We start from the raw sequence: 20,148 nt of genomic DNA on the forward strand, positions 1-20,148 counted from the left end.
TAGGAAGCTCTACGCAAATAACTTACGTTAATTTGAACTCGCACACAGTTTCCGACATGAGATGAACGCTACATCAATAGTGCATTTGAAGCCCAAGAAGTTGGTTAAGGTGGCATCTAATGGGAGATTTATGTAGACTTGTGCCACATTCAAGACAACTTGGAACTTGCGGCAACCGACTTCAGTGTGTTCAAGACAACTGGGACCTTGGAAAAACGAGCTCTGACTGGGAAAAATTGCTTTGAAAGGTCATTCAACTCGGAAACTCGGCCATCTTCCTAGTGCTCCGACTTTCCGACCTAAAGATCACTGATGTCACAGGCTGCTAAATTATCCTCATAACTTCTGTGTGCGATTAAAAAAATTGACTCAGCTAGTTAAATAAATATTATTATTATTATCATTATAGTTATTGAGATGAGCGAGATGCAAGACCTAGCTTTTACACAGTCACACACAGTATCTGCCTATATGCATGGGTTCGCTTCACGCTGTTCACAGCATTGTAGCCAGCGCACCAAAAAAGTGGAGAAGTTAAGGCTCGCGCTTCAATGCTCTTAGTTGTTGTGGAAATTGACCCACTAGGTGGTTTACTTTCTGCATGTAGACTATGTCATATGGCTAACTTAAAAACAATCGGTACAAGGACATACAGTACCAGTCTAAAGTTTGGACACACCACACCTCAGGGTTTTTCTTTATTTTTTACTATTTTCTACATTGTAGAATAACAGTGAAGACATCAAAACTATGAAATAACACATTGAATCATGTAGTAGCCAAAAAAAGTGTAAATAAAATCAAAATATATTTTATTTGAGATTCTTCAAAGTAGCAAGCCTTTGCCTTGATGACAGCTTTGCACACCCTTGGCATTCTCTCAACCAGCTTCATGAGGTAGTCACCTGGAATGCATTTCAATTAACACTTGGGCCTTAAAAAGTTAATTTGTGGAATTTCTTTACTTAATGAGTTTGAGCTAATCAGTTGTGTTGTGACAAACTGGGGGGGGGGGGGGGTATACAGATGATAGACCTATTTGGTAAAATATCATATTATGACAAGAACAGCTCAAATAAGCAAAGAGAAACGACAGTCTATCATTGCTTTAAATTTCAATAACTTTTAAAGTTTCTTCATATGCAGTCAGAAAAACCATCAAGCGCTATGATGAAACTGGCTCTCATGAGGACGGCCACAGGAAAGGAAGACCCAGAGTTACCTCTGCTGCAGAGGATAAGTTAATTAGACTTACCAGCCTCAGAAATTGCAGCCCAAATAAATGCTTCACAGAGTTCAAGTAACAGACACATCTCAACGGCAACTATTCAGAGGAGACTGCGTGAATCAGGCCTTCATGGTCAAATTATCTATCATAATATTTTCCAGGCGGTTTGTATTTCATCAGCAAAGCCCTGGAAAAGGATCATTGTTACACCAAAGGACTGGTGTTGAAGGAGAAGATCTTTGAAGAGCAGCCTTGTTTGAAGAGGGACTCTGTGTAAATGTTACTGAAGTGATACGGCCCTACTTCTACACACTAGTCTACTTATCATAAATGTGTGCTATCATACAACCGTCCACATGGTCTTGATCTTGAGCTCATACTCCATCTGCAGTGACATGTTCATTCACTATGTGGAGGAGACCCAGGCTATTGTGGAGGAGGCGATGGATCTGTGACGGTGGAGACAGGCTCTCTCTGCCCAGGAACTCAGACCTGGTGCTGGTACAAACTATCCTCTGTTTCTCGTGAGTCTTCACATTTACCCCCCCCCCCTTGTAGTTTCATGGGAGACAGTTGCTGTTAATATTCAAACATGTATTTGTTTTTTTGCAGTTGACTTGCTTGCTGTTCATTGTGATTTAAGGGTAAGAATGCATTGTTTTAATTGACAAAAAGCATTTTGGACTTATTCTCAGGTGGAAGAATATGGGAGAGAGCCTCCTTGCCATGTACAGACATCAGACCACCTGTGAGCCGCCATGCCCAAGCCTGGGCCGCAGGATCAACCTGTCCCAGTAGCGCAACCCAAACTGCCTCCAGGCCTTGCCTCCTGAGCCCTGCCCTCCTCCTGTCAGTGAGATCCAGACCATCCCCAGCATCTCCCTGCCTCCACTCCCTGTCCCTGAGCCATCAGCACTGTCCCAGCCCTCTGGTTCAGATCACACAGACTACAGTGTTGGTCAATACCTTCTTTTCATCTAATTTAGCATGTCAATTCCATTGATCTGCAAGCATGAAACCATTTAGACAACATCAAATTGACTGGTTATTGTATATTCTGATAATGCGTTTTATTGCCCTCACAGCTATGGAAACCTCGCTCACTGAAAAGGAGGCCCCTGAGAGGAGACACTGCCAAGTGCCGCTCTGGTCGGGTCATAAACACCAAGGAGGAGAAGGAGGAGAAGATTGACTTCCAGGAGCTGCTGTTCAAATACCTACCATCCAGGTATTGTCATGAAACCTCAAGGGGAAACTATCAACACATTGCAAGTATATATTCTTATTGGATAATAACTAGGCTCTTCCGTTCCACTCAGACTGAAGAAGTTTGACCTTGAGGATGATGACGGGAGCCTGAGTAACCTGGAGGCCCAGTGTGAAATCAAGCTGGACTTCCAGCTGCTCCATGGCACAAGCTGCATGCCTTTCAGACTACTGAATATATGGAATCGGGTACAAGTCTTATGTAAATGAGGTCATGCTGCTTGCTTAGTGAGTACAGCTTTCTCCTGATTCGGTTTATACTGAGGCTCGAACCCAGGACCTCTGCCTCACAAACTGCATCATGTAATCGCCCTCCTGAGGCGTCTTACCCATTCGTCCCTCTGAAAAGCTAGCTATTCAGCAGCGCAAGTGGAGTGAGTTTCACAGATCCCCATCTGCAACATTTACACAATTCTCTGACTGAAATGTAGAGTCGGATGTCAAACATCTCATGGGATTTACATTGTCTTACTCTTTCCTCGTCCCCAGAACAACAGGATATCTCCTGCTCAGTAATATGAGCAACGGTGGGATATTAGAGATGACGATGCGCTATCTGAAAGCGGTGGGTCAGAGGTTCATGGAGGAGTGGCCTCGTGGGCTGACTGCAGTGGTGCAGGAGGTGTATCATAGTTGGAGGAAGCACAGTAGTGGCCTGCCCAACCCTCTACTCCGCAACTGCAGTAATCGACACAAATGGGTATAGGACATCTATTCTGACTCTTCTGATTTCTTACTTTATTGACAGTGTTTTTATTTGAAAAACTTACATCTCTGCCTGTGTTTTTTTACATTCCACCTAATGCGAATGTCAAGCTGTCTGTAAAAGAGTTGTGATTGGTGCTTTATGCAGGAAATGTCGCTGATGAGCCTATCATGTCTGGAGCTTCAGTTGGAGCAGTGGTCTCACAGCAAAGGCAAGAATGGTACGTGTCAAACACATTGGTGTACTTTGGTATTCTTTATGAAATACAGTTTTCTGTTGGTTTCTTTCTTTTACATGAACCATATTGGTATATTCCTTTCTTTGTTTTTATTGTGAAGGGTCCCCAAGAAAGTGCAGTGGGGTTCAGAGCAGTGTTGGGTGTGCTGCAGAGTTCCCAGGGCAGCACTCTGAGGGGGACCTGTTACAGCTGGGGAACCTGTTTGAGGAGAACTGGGTGGCTGTGGTGGTGCGTGTTTCCTTGCTCAAGGCATGCTTCTTGGCCCTGCAAGTAACCTTCACATTCATCCTGCAACATCATTTACCCATGTTTCCTTGACTATTTACCATAACACTTGAATATTTGTTTCTAGTATGATACTGAGTTGATCTCTTTCCTCATACATCTCACATATTGGTTTCAATGATTAAGACAAATCAATCTGATCTACATTTTCTATTGACATATGTAATCCATAACCTAAGACGTGCTTTGAAGGCTTGTGTCATCTCACAGGGAGACCTGGACCAGGCCCTGGAGAGCTATGATGTGTGTGTAGGCATGCTGCAGAGATTCACGCACGGACCACAGAGGAGGAAAGGTACACCATCTACCTGCCCAACCTGCGTACAGATGCAGCCATCTCGGTGGAGGAGGTCAGTGGAAGGGCTGAACAGTAAAACTATAGCACAAATAGTCTATTTGAATAACATGCACTTAACCATCCCATTAGAGGGTGTAGTTCCCCTGTGGTTTTGAGTTGTCTGGTTCATCAGAAAACGTTCCCTTCTCCCCATTGCATGGACAGATTGATAAGAAGCTGGTGTCTCTGGAGCGTTGTCAGTCCCTGGCGGAGATCCAGCATCTGAGTCTAGGGACTATGAGTCTGTGGCGCGGCTGCTGCAGCCCACCCTCAGCTATGGCTCTGGGCGGGTCAAGCCTCTGGAGTTTGTCCAGCTGCTGCTGCAGTTTACCTTCTGGATTAATATAGCAATAGATCATTTTGTAGATGTACTGTAGTATTTGTCTTTATATGGTTCTTTTAGTTTCAACAAGTCTTTCTCTTTGAGGCATGGCCGTCACTACTAATCAGTGTAGTACCAACGTAGGAAAGCAGTATTAAATGTACAATATGTACCATGATTACATTTTTCCTCTTTTCTTGGCATCTCTGCCCCAGAACTCCCTGTTGAAACTGAAGGACTACCGCCAGTGTCTTGAGTGCACCGAGGTTGCCCTGAATGAAGCCCTGCAGCAGCTCAACTCTGTACCAGTCAGCTCTCACACGGCAAAGGAGGAGTGGTTCTCTACCATCACAACGCTGCTGGGAGGCTTCGAGGTCTGCTTCACAGAGGACCCTCAGCTCCTGAGCAACGTCAACCACTACACCAGCATGGCCCGGCTGGCCAACAACCTCATCCGGGTCAACACTCACACTAATATACCTGGTAGACACAGAGTGTGTTTGGAAACAGAAAATTGTATATAAATGTGTGCTGTGTCCAGCTCAGCCCTGCCCTGGATTCTCCTGCACCACAGCATCAAGCACGAGGAGGCTGCCTTCAACTGCCTGCTTCGCCAGCACATATATATTTGTAGGGGATGATGAAGGTACATTACATGACCAAAAGTATGTGGACACTGCTCAACGAACATCTCATTACAAAATCATGGGCATTCATATGGAGTTGGTCCCGCCTTTGCTGACATAACAGCCTCCACTCTTCTGGGAAGGCTTTCCACTAGATGTTTGAACATTGCTACAGGGACTTGCTTCCATTCAGCCACGAGCATTAGTGAGTTCGGGCACTGATGTTGAGCGATTAGCCTGGCTCACAGTCGGAATTCCAATTCATCCCAAAGGTGTTCGTTGGGGGTTGAGATTAAGTCTCTGTGCAGGCTAGTCAAGTTGTTCTTCACCGATCTCGACAAACCATTTCTGTATGAACCTCGCTTTGTGCACAGGGGCAATGTCATGCTGAAACAGGAAAGGCCTTCCCCAAACTGTTGCCACAAAGTTGAAAGCACAAAATCGTCTACAATGTCATTGTATGCTGTCGGGTTAAGATTTCCCTTCACTGGAACCAAGGGGCCTAGTTCGAAGCATGGAAAAACAGCCCCAGACCATTTTAAACTTTACAGGTGGCACTATTTATTGGGGCAGGTAGTGTACTCCTGGCATCCGCCAAACCCAGATTCGTCGATCAGACTTTTAGATGGTGAAGCGTGATTAAAAATAATCAAATCAAATGTTATTGGTCACATAAACATGGTTAGCAGATGTTAATGCGAGTGTAGCGAAATGCTTGTGCTTCTAATTCCGACAGTGCAGTAATATCTAACAAGTAATCTAACAATTCCACAACAACTACCTAATAACCACAAATCTAAAGGGATGGAATAAGAATATGCACATAGAAATATATGGATGAGCGATGACCGAGCGGCATAGGCAAGATGCAATAGATGGTATAAAATACAGTATATACATATGAGATGAGTAATGTAAGATGTGTAAACAGTATTAAAGTGGAATTATTTAGAGTGCATTGTATAAAGTGACTAGTGATCCATTTACTAAAGTGGCCAATGATTTGAGTCTGTATGTATGCAGCAGCATCTCTGTGTTAGTGATGGCTGTTTAACAGTCTGATGGCCTTGAGATTGAAAAACAGCTTCTGTCTCGGTCCCAGCTTTGATGCACCTTTACTGACCTCGCCTTCTGGATGGTAGCGGGGTGAACAGGCAGTGGCTTGGGTGATTGTTGTCCTTGATGATCTTTTTGGCCTTCCTGTGATATCGGGTGCTGTAGGTGTCCTGGAGGGCAGGTAGTTTGCACTCGGTGATTTGTTGTGCAAACCGCACCACCCACTGAGGAGCCTTGCAGGTGAGGGCGGTGTAATTGCCGTACCAGGCAGCCCGACAGGATGCTCTCAATTGTGCATCTGTAAAAGTTTGAGGGTTTTAGTTGAATAGGCGCTGTTGCACCTTCTTTTCCACACTGTCTGTGTGGGTGGACCATTTCAGTTTGTCTGTGATGTGTACGCCGAGGAACTTAAAACGTTCCACTTTCTCCACTGCTGTCCCGTCGATGTGGATAGGGGGGGGTGATCCCTCTGCTGTTTCCTGAAGTCCACCATCATCTCCTTTGTTTTGTTGACGTTGAGTTTTCCTGACACCACACTCCGAGTGCCCTCACCCACCTCCCTGTAGGCTGTCTCGTCATTGTTGGTAATCAAGCCCACTACTGTTGTGTCGCCTGCAAACTTGATGATTGAGTTGGAGGCGTGCATGGCCACGCAGTCATGGGTGAACAGGGAATACAGGAGGGGGCTGAGCACACACCCTTGTGGGGCCCCAGTGTTGAGGATCAGCGAAGTGTTGTTGTTTCCTACCTTCACCACCTGGGGACGGCCCGTCAAAGTCCAGGACCCAATTGCACAGGTCGAGGTTGAGACCCAGGGCCTCAAGCTTAATGATGAGCTTGGAGGGTACCATGGTGTTGAATGCTGAGCTGTAGTCAATGAACAGCATTCTTACATGGGTATTCCTCTTGTCCAGATGGGATAGGGCAGTGTGATAGCGATTGCCTTTTCTGTGGATCTATTGGGGCAGTAAGCAAATTGAAGTGGGTCTAGGTTGTCAGGTAAGGTAGAGGTGATATGATCCTTAACTAGCCTCAAAGCACTTCATGATGACAAGTGAGTGCTACGGGGTGAGACTCATCTAGTTAAGTTACCTTTGCTTTCTTGGGTACAGGAACAATGGTGGCCATCTTGAAGCATGTGGGGACAGCAGACTGGGATAGGGAGCGATTGAATATGTCTGTAAACACACTAGCCAGTTGGTCTGCACATGCTCTGTGGAAGCAGCTAGGGATGCCGTCTGGGCCGGCAGCCTTGCGAGGGTTAACACGTTTAAATGTCTTACTCATGTTGGCCATGTAGAAGGAGAGGGGGGGGCTGCAGTCCTTGGTAGTGGGCCGCGTCGGTGGCACTATTATACTCAAAGCGTGCAAAGAAGGTGTTTAGTTTGTCTGGAAGCAAGACGTCTGTGTCTGACCTGGCTGGTTTTCTTTTTGTAGTCTTTAATTGCCTGTAAACCCTGCCACATACGTCTCGTATCTGGGCCGTTGAATTGCAACTCCACTTTGTCCCTTTACCGACATATTGCTTGTTTGATTGCCTTGCGGAGGGAATAACTACACTGTTTATATTCAGCCATATTCCCAGTTATCTTTCCATGGTTAAATGCGGTGGTTCGCGCTTTGTTTTGGGTGAATTCCGCCATCTATCCATGGTTTCTGGTTAGGGTAGGTTTTAATATTCACAGCAGGTACAACCTCTCCAATGCACTTTATCACTTCAGAGAACGCGTTTCCACTGCTCCAGAGTCCAATGGCGGCGAACTTTACACCACTCCAGCTGACGCTTGGCATTGTGTATGGTGATCTTAGGCTTGTGTGCGGCTGCTCGGCCATAGAAACCCATTTCTTGAAGGTCCCGATGAACAGTTATTGTGCTGAAGTTGCTTCCAACGGTAGTTTGGAATTTGTAGTGAGTGTTGCAACCTGACATCAGATGATTTTTAAGCGCTACGTGCTTCATCACTTGCCGGTCCCGTTCTGTGAGCTTGTGTGACCTACCACTTCGTGGCTTAGCCGTTGCTGTTCCTAGATGTTTCCACTTCACAATAACACAGCACTGCACTGGTCCACAGCACAGTGGACCGGTGCAGCTCTAGCAGGACAGAAATTTGACAAACTGACTTGTTGGGAAGGTGGCTTGTTAGAAAGTCACTGAGTTTTCCAGTAAGGCCATTCTACTGCCAATGTTTGTCTATGAAGATTGCATGGCTGTGTGCTTGATTTTATATATCTGTCAGTGTGGCAACGGGTGTGGCTGAAATAGCTAATTTGAAGGGGTGTCCACATACTTGTGTGTGTATATATACAGTGGGGCAAAAAAGTATTTAGTCAGCCACCAATTGTGCAAGTTCTCCCACTTAAAAAGATGAGAGAGGCCTGTAATTTTCATCATAGGTACACTTCAACTATGACAGACAAAATGAGATTTTTTTTCTCCAGAAAATCACATTGTAGGATTTTTTATGAATTTATTTGCAAATTATGGTCTAAAATAAGTATTTGGTCAATAACAAAAGTTTATCTCAATACTTTGTTATATATCCTTTGTGGGCAATGACAGAGGTCAAACTTTTTCTGTAAGTCTTCACAAGGTTTTCACACACTGTTGCTGGTATTTTGGCCCATTCCTCCATGCACATCTCCCCTAGAGCAGTGATGTTTTGGGGCTGTTGCTGGGCAACACGGACCTTCAACTCCCTCCAAAGATTTTCTATGGGGTTGAGATCTGGAGACTGGCTAGGCCACTCCAGGACCTTGAAATGCTTCTTACGAAGCCACTCCTTTGTTGCCCGGGCGGTGTGTTTGGGATCATTGTCATGCTGAAAGACCCAGCCACGTTTCATCTTCAATGCCCTTGCTGATGGAAGGAGGTTTTCACTCAAAATCTCACGATACATGGCCCCATTCATTCTGTCCTTTACACGGATCAGTCGTCCTGGTCCCTTTGCAGAAAAACAGCCCCAAAGCATGATGTTTCCACCCCCATGCTTCACAGTAGGTATGGTGTTCTTTGGATGCAACTCAGCATTCTTTGTCCTCCAAACACGACGAGTTGAGTTTTTACCAAAAAGTTCTATTTTGGTTTCATCTGACCATATGACATTCTCCCAATCTTTTTCTGGATCATCCAAATGCTCTCTAGCAAACTTCAGATGGGCCTGGACATGTACTGGCTTAAGCAGGGGGACACGTCTGGCACTGCAGGATTTGAGTCCCTGGCGGCGTAGTGTGTTACTGATGGTAGGCTTTGTTACTTTGGTCCCAGCTCTCTGCAGGCCATTCACTAGGTCCCCCCGTGTGGTTCTGGGATTTTTGCTCACCGTTCTTGTGATCATTTTGACCCCACGGGGTGAGATCTTGCGTGGAGCCCCAGATCGAGGGAGATTATCAGTGGTCTTGTATGTCTTCCATTTCCTAATAATTGCTCCCACAGTTGATTTCTTCAAACCAAGCTGCTTACCTATTGCAGATTCAGTCTTCCCAGCCTGGTGCAGGTCTACAATTTTGTTTCTGGTATCCTTTGACAGCTTTTTGGTCTTGGCCATAGTGGAGTTTGGAGTGTGACTTATTGAGGTTGTGGACAGGTGTATTTTATACTGATAACAAGTTCAAACAAGTGCCATTAATACAGGTAACGAGTGGAGGACAGAGGAGCCTCTTAAAGAAGAAGTTACAGGTCTGTGAGAGTCAGAAATCTTGCTTGTTTGTAGGTGACCAAATACTTATTTTCCACCATAATTTGCTAATAAATTCATAAAAAAATACTACAATGTGATTTTCTGGATTTTTTCCCTCATTTTGTCTGTCATAGTTGAAGTGTACCTATGATTAAAATTACAGGCCTCTCTCATCTTTTTAAGTGGGAGAACTTGCACAATTGGTGGCTGACTAAATACTTTTTTGCCCCACTGTATATATTTATATATACATGTGTGTGTATGTGTATGTGGTGGTGAAGTCCATCCTGTTCATAACTGCTATAATGCCCTATTTAAATCTATGCTGGAAGCCCTAAAATGTCTTGCTGTTTCCTGTGACTCTCTTCAGATAACTCTAACACCCCCATTCTGCCCTCCTCCCTGATGCTGCTTAACACGGCGAGTACCTGGGCCACCGCTCCTGGTGTTGCAACTCAGATGGAGCTCTGTTCAGGTGCTATGTGAGTCGGTCAACAGAGCTGAGATTGTGTGGACATCCTCCGTCAGCTCAGTCAATTCTCTGTTTTTGTTTTCCTATGATATGGTTTTAATTAGTTTCTAATGTCTTTCAAAGCATTTGTTAAAGTTTAATCAGGATAGAACTAACCTCATTGTTGTCTTCATGTTCATGGTTCAGGTTCGTGTTCTGGAGAAAGAGCGGTCTCCCTCTAAAGCGGAGGATACTCATCCCTACAAAGAGGAGATGGAGATGGGCTTGGAGCAGTGCTTCTACTGCCTGTATGCTTACCCCAGCAAGAAGATCATGGCCCGCTATCAAGAGGAGCACTCTGCTCAACAGGTCAAACACCCAACCCTCTTAATGTCATATTACTGACTGTCAATCTTTCAATGCCATTCATATTTCTGAGGATTAGCTAATAGAGATCATGTAGTGTGTTCAACTGGCCACTAGGTGGCGGTCAATTTCACATTAGGTTGTTTACTCACTGGGATTGGCTTGTTGTGTAACTGTGATACGCTGTAATTGCATGATGAATAGACTCTGTTCCAAAGGGACAAGGTTCATTAGTTAATGAATGCAGTCCCCCGACTAATTAACTACTGGTTGGTCCACTGAGTCATACGACCCAGGAACTCCACTCGAGCAGGTCAATACAGGAAGATGAAAGCAATTGATTCACTTTCAGGGAGTTTGAATGAGATGAATTATCTGACTGCCTCTGCATCAGAATGTACCAGCCTGTGCTGTTAGTCCCTTATCATGCTAGAGGGAATCGCCAGGGTTTCACTTAGGAAGAGTTGAATCTTAGGGCAAACTCTTTGGTGGCGAGTTTTAAAAAGTGTGTGTGCATGCATGCGTTAGTACTAGGATTTTTTTAACAGTACACTATAAATGTTTTGCTTATCATCATAACTAACTGTGTTTTTCTATGGAGAGCAGGTGGAACTCCTTTGGAGCCACGCCCTCTTCATGTTCCAGTACTTTAAGCCCAAGAGTGCCTCAGTTTGATAGCTACAAGATAAGCACGGTGTCTGCTGACCTGGCTAACCTGCTGAAGAGGATCTCTGGCATTGTGTCCTACAGTGACACTCCCATCCTCACTATGGATGAGGTGTCAGCCTACACCGAGGGCACGGCTGGAATCAAATCAAAGTTTATTTGTCACGTGCGCCGAATACAACAGGTGTGGACCTTACAGTGAAATGCTTACTTAACCAATAGTGCAAAAAAGGTATTCGGTGAATAATAGATGAGTAAAGAAATAAAAACAACAGACAGTGAAAAATAACAGCAGCGAGGCTATAAAAGTAGCGAGGCTATAAAAGTAGCAAGGCTACATACAGACACCGGTTAGTCGGGCTGATTGAGGTAGTATGTACGTGTAGCGATGGTTAAAGTGACTATGCATATATGATGAACAGAGAGTCGCAGTAGTGTAAAGAGGGGTTGGCGGGTTGCGGGACACATTGCAGATAGCCCGAGTAGCCAATGTTAGCACTGGTTGGTCGGGCCAATTGAGGTAGTATGTACATGAATGTATAGTTAAAGTGACTATGCATATAAGATAAACAGAGAGTAGCAGCAGCGTAAAAGAGGGGTGGAGGGGCACACACTGCAGATAGTTCGGGTACCCATTTGATTACCTGTTCAGGAGTCTGATTGGGGGTAAAAACTGTTGAGAAGCCTTTTTGTCCTAGACTTGGCACTCCGGTACCGCTTGCCATGCGGTAGTAGAGAGAACAGTCTATGACTGGGGTGGCTGGGGTCTTTGACAATTTTTAGGGCCTTCCTCTAACACTGCCTGGCATAGAGGTCCTGATGGCAGGCAGCTTAGCCCCTGTGATGTACTGGGCCGTATGCACTACACTCTGGAGGGCCTTGCGGTCGGAGGCCGAGCAATTGCCGTACCAGGCAGTGATGCAACCAGTCAGGATGCTCTCGATGTTGCAGCTGTATAACCTTTTGAGGATCTAAGGACCCATGCCAAATCTTTTTAGTTTCCTGATGGGGAATAGGCTTTGTCATGCCCTCTTCATGACTGTCTTGGCGTGTTTGGACCATTCTAGTTTGTTGTTGTGGACACCAAGGAACTTGAAGCTCTCAACCTGCTCCACTACAGACACGTCGATGAGAATGGGGGCATGCTCGGTGCTCCTTTTCCTGTAGTCCACAATCATCTCCTTAGTCTTGTTTACGTTGAGGGATAGGTTGTTATTCTGGCACCACCCGGCTAGGTCTCTGACCTCTTCCCTATAGGCTGTCTCATCGTTGTCGGTGATCAGGCCTACCACTGTTGTGTCGTATGCAAACTTAATGATGGTGTTGGAGTTGTGCCTGGCCATGCAGTCGTGGGTGAACAGGAAGTACGGGAGGGGACTGAGCACGCACCCCTGGGGGGCTCCAAGTTTGAGAATCAGCGTGGCAGATGTGTTGCTACCTACCCTCACCACCTTTAAAGGTCAGTGCAGGGCATTTATGAGTCACAAATGCTAATTGACTGGATGTTGCCACAGCCTGACTTTACATGTCATGTAGAACTGTTTAGCAGATTTGGGGTTAATTCCATAAATTCTATTAGAATTAAATTCCCTCTACCTGTAAATTCAATTTAAATTCCAGGTCACTCTGAATTCAATTCCCAATTCAATATTATCCACAAATCCAAATTCCCTCAGGCTTTCAGGCCGATTATGTCACTGTTTAGATAGCCTAGCGATACTAGAAATATAGTAATACAAATTGAAATGATTTTTAAACATATCCAGAGGTCCGTTTTTGTGCATCAATTCCAATGACTGTGAACTGTACAAATATTGAATTCCAAAGATGACTTTTTTTAACTATTTCAATTTCCAATTCAATTTCCAATTCAGTCTCATTACAATTCCGTAACTTAAAGATTGTTGAAATTTGAATTGATTTCTATGTAAATTCTTCACTTCATGAGTGAATTTATTGGAATTGACCATAACCCTGCTGTTTAGGCCTATACATCACGTTATGACCATTCATTATAGGTGATGACACTGTACAAATCATTATGCATTGAAATATATAGGTAACTGCCTGTTACGGCAGTCCTCCTCCTCTTCATCAGAAGAGGAGGAGTAGTGATCGAACCAAGGCGCAGCGTAGTGAAATGACATGATTTATTGAACACGACGGAAAACCAAACTAAACTTGCATAAACAAACAAAACAAATATACGATGCGGACGGACCTGAACGACGAACTTACATATAACGTGAAGAACGCAATGAACAGGAACAGACTACATAAAACGAACAAACCGCAAACAGTCCCGTATGGTGCAAACATATACACAAACACAGGAGACAACCACCCACAACGAACACTGTGAAAACGCCTACCTAAATATGACTCTTAATTAGAGGAACGCCAAACACCTGCCTCTAATTAAGAGCCATACCAGGCAACCCAATAAACCAACATAGAAACAGAAAACATAGAAATGCCCACCCAACTCACGTCCTGACCAACTAACACATAAAACTAACAGAAAACAGGTCAGGAACGTGACATAACCCCCCCCTCAAGGTGCGAACTCCGGGCGCACCAGCAGAAAGTCTAGGGGAGGGTCTGGGTGGGCATCTGACCACGGTGGTGGCTCAGGCTCTGGACGAGGTCCCCACCCCACCATAGTCAATCCCAGCTTACGTTTACCCCTTATCATGACCACCCTCTTATTTCCCCCACCTAATTTAAGGGGCAACACCAAGATAAAGTACAGCTCCGGGACAAGGTAGCTCAGGTCAGAGAAATAGCTCAGGATAGAGAGTGAGATCAGGATAAAGAGGTAGCTTAGGAGAGAGGGGCAACTCCGGACTGAAGGGCAGCTCCGGACAGAGAGACAGCTCTGGACTGAGGGGCAGTTCTGGATTACTAGCCGCTTCTGGCTGAGGGGCAGCTCATGGTTGACTGACGGCTCTGGACGCTCATGGCAGGCTGACGGCTCTGGACGCTCATGGCAGGCTGACGGCTCTGGACGCTCATGGCAGGCTGACGGCTCTGGACGCTCATGGCTCTCTGACGGCTCTGGCTGCTCATGGCTCGCTGACGGCTCTGGTAGATCCTGTCTGGCTGGCGGCTCTGGCAGATCCTGTCTGGTTGGCGGCTCTGGCAGATCCTGTCTGGTTGGCGGCTCTGGCAGATCCTATCTGGTTGGCGGCTCTGGCAGATCCTGTCTGGTTGGCGGCTCTGGCAGATCCTGTCTGGTTGGCGGCCTGGCAGATCCTGTCTGGTTGGCGGCTCTGGCAGATCCTGTCTGACGGACGGCTCTAGCGGCTCCTGTCTGGCGGGCGGCTCTAGCGGCTCCTGTCTGGCGGGCGGCTCTGTAGGCTCATGGCAGACGGGCGGCTTTGCAGGCTCATGGCAGACGGGCGGCTTTGCAGGCTCATGGCAGACGGGCGGCTTTGCAGGCTCATGGCAGACGGGCGGCTTTGCAGGCTCATTGCAGACGGATGGCTCAGACGGCGCTGGGGAGACGGATGGCTCAGATGGCGCTGGGGAGACGGATGGCTCAGATGGCGCTGGGGAGACGGATGGCTCAGATGGCGCTGGGGAGACGGATGGCTCTGGCCGGATAAGGCGCACTGTAGACCTGGTGCGTGGTGCCGGAACTGGAGGCACCGGGCTAAGGACACGCACCTTCATGCTAGTGCGGGGAGCAGGGACAGGGCACACTGGACTCTCAAAGCCTACTCTATACCTGGTGCGTGGTACCGGCACTGGTGGCACCGGGCTGAGGGCAAGCACATCAGGATTAGTAGGGGGAGAAGAAACAGTGTGTACAGGGCTCTGGAGACGCACAGGTGGCTTAGTGCGTTGTGCCGGAACTGGAGGCACCGAACTGGATCCACGCACTACAGGGAGAGTGCGTGGAGGAGGAACAGGGCTCTGGAAACGCACTGGTAGCCTAGTGCGTAGTGTAGGCACTGTAGGTACTAGGCTGGGGCGGGGAGGTGGCGGCGGAAATACCGGACCGTGCAGGCGTACTGGCTCTCTTGAGCATTGAGCCTGCCCAACCTTACCTGGTTGAATGCTCCCGGTCGCCCGACCAGTGCGGGGAGGTGGAATAACCCGCACCGGGCTATGTAGGCGAACCGGGGAAACCATGCGTAAGGCAGGTGCCATGTATGCCTGCCCGAGGAGACGCACTGGAGACCAGACTGTTGAGCCGGCCTCATGACACCTGGCTCAATGCCCAATCTAGCCCTACCAGTGCGGGGAGGTGGAATAACCCGCACCGGGCTATGCACACGTACAGGAGACACCCTGCGCTCTACTGCGTAACATGGTGTCTGCCCGTACTCCAACTCTCCACGGTTAGCCTGAGAAGTGGGCGCAGGTCTCCTACCTGCCCTTGGCCCACTACCTCTTAGCCCCCCCCCAAGAAATTTTTGGGTGTTATGTTACTCACGGGCTTTTTGGGCTTCCGTGCAAGACGAGTCCCCTCATAACGCCGGTTCCTCTCTCTCTTCTCCTCCGCTCTCCGAACTGCCTCCAGCTGTTCCCATGGACGGTGATTCACTTTAGCCCATGGTCCTTCTCCGTTAAATACCTGCTCCCAACTCCACAAGTCCTGTATACTCTCCCGTTGCTCGACATTACGCTGCTTGGTTCTGGATTGATGGGTGGTTCTGTTACGGCAGTGATCGAACCAAGGCGCAGCGTAGTGAAATGACATGATTTATTGAACACGACGGAAAACCAAACTAAACTTGCATAAACAAACAAAACAAATAAACGATGCAGACAGACCTGAACGACGAACTTACATATAACGTGAAGAACGCAATGAACAGGAACAGACTACATAAAATGAACAAACCGCAAACAGTCCCGTATGGTGCAAACATATACACAAACACAGGAGACAACCACCCACAACGAACACTGTGAAAACGCCTACCTAAATATGACTCTTAATTAGAGGAACGCCAAACACCTGCCTCTAATTAAGAGCCATACCGGGCAACCCAATAAACCAACATAGAAACAGAAAACATAGAAATGCCCACCCAACTCACGTCCTGACCAACTAACACATAAAACTAACAGAAAACAGGTCAGGAACGTGACACTGCCAAAATAAAGGAAACACCAACATAGTGTCTCAATAAGGCGTTGGGCCACTACAAGCCGCCAAAACAGCTTCAATGCACCTTGGCATATATTCTACTAGTGTATGGAACTCTATTGGAGGGATGCGACACCATTCTTCCACAAGAAATTACATAATTTGGTGTTTTGTTGATGGTGGTGGAAAACACTGTCACAGGTGCCGTTCCAGAATCTTCCATAAGTGTTCAGTTGGTTTGAGATCACTGACTGACACCTACACACTTTAAACCCCCTATGCTCCTTTTGAGACCCCGCACTGAGATCTTCTACCCATGGTAGCCAGAATAATGGGCAACTGGGCATTGTTTTTATACATGACCCTAAGCATTATGGGATGTTAATTGCTTACTTCACTCAGGAACCACAGCTGTTTGGAAGCTTTCAATATACTTTGCATCCCTTATTTCCTTTTATTTTGGCAGTTACATGTCTGATTTACAAATTGAATGCACCTGCACACAATAGCTGAAACCTTTTTAAATCACACATTGATCTAAATGGGAGACTTGGGAGTACTAGTCAGGACCCATCATCTCAAATCAGGATTAGAGAGGATCGCTACATGTATCAGATTCTAGTTGAATCTGTAAGACTGCTGTCAGACCTGACAGTAGCAGCATAGTAGATCATCCAGTCGTTATGTTCCCACCCAGGAGCCGGTACATTGCCTTCCTGAGAGGGGTGCTCCAGCACCCCCTGTTGTCAATGAGATCTCCTACCTCCTGGCTGACTAGTACTTTGAGAACAAGGAGCAGTCCAAGGCCATTAAGTTCTATGTGCATGACATCCAAACAGGTCAGTGTCAAAACAGGTCAGGAAAAAAACAAGTCAAATGTAATTGTGGTTGTGCTTTTTAAGATACACATATTACCTTGAGTTGTTTTAAGTATTTTACCTTACAAGTGAATTTCATGTCATGAAGAAAATGACATTTCCTTGGCATGCTCAATGCTCTGTGTGTGTGTTGGGGGAATGGGGGTGACTCGTGGGCTGGCATGGCTCTGGCGAGGGCCAGCCGCATCCAGGACAAGTTAAACTCTATTGAACTGAAGAGCGATGGCCCCATCCAGGACAAGATAAACTGCAACGAACTGAAGAGCGATGGCCCCATGTGGAAGCACTGCTTTAAGAGGGCCCTTGGAGATGGACAGCACCAACCTGGCTCTGTGGATTGAGTACGGCACCATGTCCTACACCCTGTACTCCTTCACCTCGCGCCAACTCAAACAGTGGAGGAGCGAGCTTCCCTCCGAGGTCATCAAACCAGTGCAGTGGACAACCAGTGTATAGAATACTTATGCACTGTTTTGTGTTCTACTTTTCTAAACTTAATGGATGTCACTTCTGGTCATGCTGTGTGTGAATTCATTGTTCAGTAAATTGAACTGTCTAATAGAGAGAACTCACTGTTGACAGTAGCGGTTATAGTGTGTGTATTTCAGATGGAGGAGAGACGTGTTTCCAGGGGGCGTCTCGGTGTGAGGGGGCAGAGGAAGAGTGGTTCATTCACTACATGCTGGGGAAGATGGCTGAGAAATGCAAGCAGCCACTGCGGGAATACATCCAGCTCTACAAACAGGTGCACAGCAGGGGAAACGATCTGTGGACTCAAGTGATTCATAGGTCTGCCTTGCAGACTAGATTTATACAGACAGGGGAGCCCTAGGGCTCAATGGAGCATAAATCTTCATGGAGGTCAGTACAGTGGAAGAGGGGGAAGGGGATGTGAGTTATAGGGAAACTGGGAAGTCAGAGGTCCGATGAAGCAGCTCTGTCTGTATGTGTTTCCCTGTTATCTTCACTGCTTATTCACCTCTCCAGACCCAGTACTTCCATTCTATAGCTCCATTCTATAGCTTACACTAGAATCACTATATATCTGTTTGTTTTTCCAGTACATTAAAGGCTGACATTTGACCATTGAAAGATATTGACCATGGCAACCAGCTTTTCATCCTGTGTTAGTAACAGCCATCAGATGAGGATCTGATGCTCTCTATTCTCTTTCTCTTCCCATGCAGGCAGCACATTATCTGCACAAGGAGGCTGCCAGATACACTACCACAATTCCCCTGACTTGTCTATAGAGGCCTTGGAGGTACACATGTTTTAAACCAAAGGGTTTCTAGGTCTAGTCTTTTGTTCAATAATAGATATATAGAGAGAGTATAACTCTATTAAAGCTGTGTGACTCTCTGGCATCTCTCTCCCCCTAGCTGTACTTCCATCTGAGCGCAACTCTCCTCAAGCTGCTGGAGTCTGAGGAACTGGACCTGGAGCATGATCTTCTTCAACATCCTGGCTGAGGTGGCCATTGGACCCTTTGCCAGGGGGGAAGAGAAGGGCAGGTCCAACAAAGTGAGGGACCTTAGCCTGGGATCTATGCTTTCTTATAAAGCTCATTCTGTGACTCGACTACAAACCAAAAGGAAACACATGAAATTCCCCCCCTCTGGCCCAACCTTTTGTTTTCTTCCCACCCCCTCACCTCAGGGAGATAACCCTCTCCATGATGGACGAGGACTCCCACTGCGCTGTGTCATCCAACGCCGCAGGTCTGACGTCTCCACCTTACACGGACACTCCGGTCAACCACGATTACACCAAACGTAACACCCTGCAGCAGACCAAACGTAACACCCTCCGGCGGCGGCAGCGGCAGACCAAACGTAACACCCTCCGGTGGCGGCAGCAGCAGACCAAACGCAACACCCTGCAGCAGACCAAACGTAGCACCCTCCGGCGGCGGCAGCAGCAGACCAAACGTAACACCCTCCGGCGGCGGCAGCAGCAGACCAAACGTAACACCCTCCGGCGGCGGCAGCAGCAGACCAAACGTAACACCCTCCGGCAGCGGCAGACCAAACGTAACAGCCTCCGGCGGCGGCAGACGAGGAAACAGTATGAGGAGGAGCTACAGGCTAATGGTACAGTCCCAGTCCTAGACTCTGGGCCTCTGGGGTTGGGCCCATTCTTCGCTGGGGAGTAGTGTTGGTTAGAAGGATAATCACTATGATGATTAATGGCTCTGGTTCCAGTAATGACACCATTAGCACTGGGTGATTGGGCTATCATGGGGAAATGGGCAATATGGCATCTCAGGTTATTTGGATATTGTTTTACTGCTCTATAAAAATGCAACAGCATTTAGTTTAGGCAAACAGAGGTGTGAAGGTAGCGTTTGGCAGAGGGCGTCCTGGCCTGTGTGTTAATATATAGAAGTTTGTGCTGGTCACCCTCTTTTCCTTTCCCATTTCCCTTGCTTCTCCTTTTGATGACATCATTGTTTTCTATTGTAACTTCAGCAGCGCTTGTCTCCATGTGTGAAATGGCTAGCTAGTTAGCAGTGCGCGCTAGTGGCATTTCAATCGGTGATGTCATTCGCTCTGAGACCTTGAAGTAGTTGTTTCCCTTGCTCTGCAAGGGCTGTGGAGCGAAAGGTAACAATGCTTAGATGATGACTGTTGTTGCTGTGTGCGTTCAAGCCCAGGTTGGGGTGAGGAGAGTGACGGTTCTCATCACCTCCTATGACGCCATTTAGATTGAGAATAGGTGTTCTTGGCTTTTGATTTGATAAAGTTTTGATTTTAGCTTCTAATTTTAAAGACCAATGCAGTCAACTTGATTTTCTTGTTTTATATATACACCCACACTATTTTTATTATTTATTTTATTTAACTAGGCAAATCAGTTAAGAACAAATTCTTATTTACAATGACGGCCTACCCCGGCCAAACCCGGACGACGCTGGGCCAATTGTGCGCTGACCTATGGGACTC

The 20,148-nt window shown here is 46.8% G+C and overlaps 1 pseudogene; it reads left to right on the forward strand.

Annotated features, from left to right (window-relative positions):
* Positions 1-1,622: 1,622 nt before the first annotated feature.
* The window catches only part of LOC129825900 (calcineurin-binding protein cabin-1-like), a 100,113-nt pseudogene continuing 81,587 nt past the window's right edge, over positions 1,623-20,148 (forward strand).

This window comes from Salvelinus fontinalis, chromosome 28, assembly GCF_029448725.1.
Source record: "Salvelinus fontinalis isolate EN_2023a chromosome 28, ASM2944872v1, whole genome shotgun sequence".
Taxonomy (NCBI): Eukaryota; Metazoa; Chordata; class Actinopteri; order Salmoniformes; family Salmonidae; genus Salvelinus; species Salvelinus fontinalis.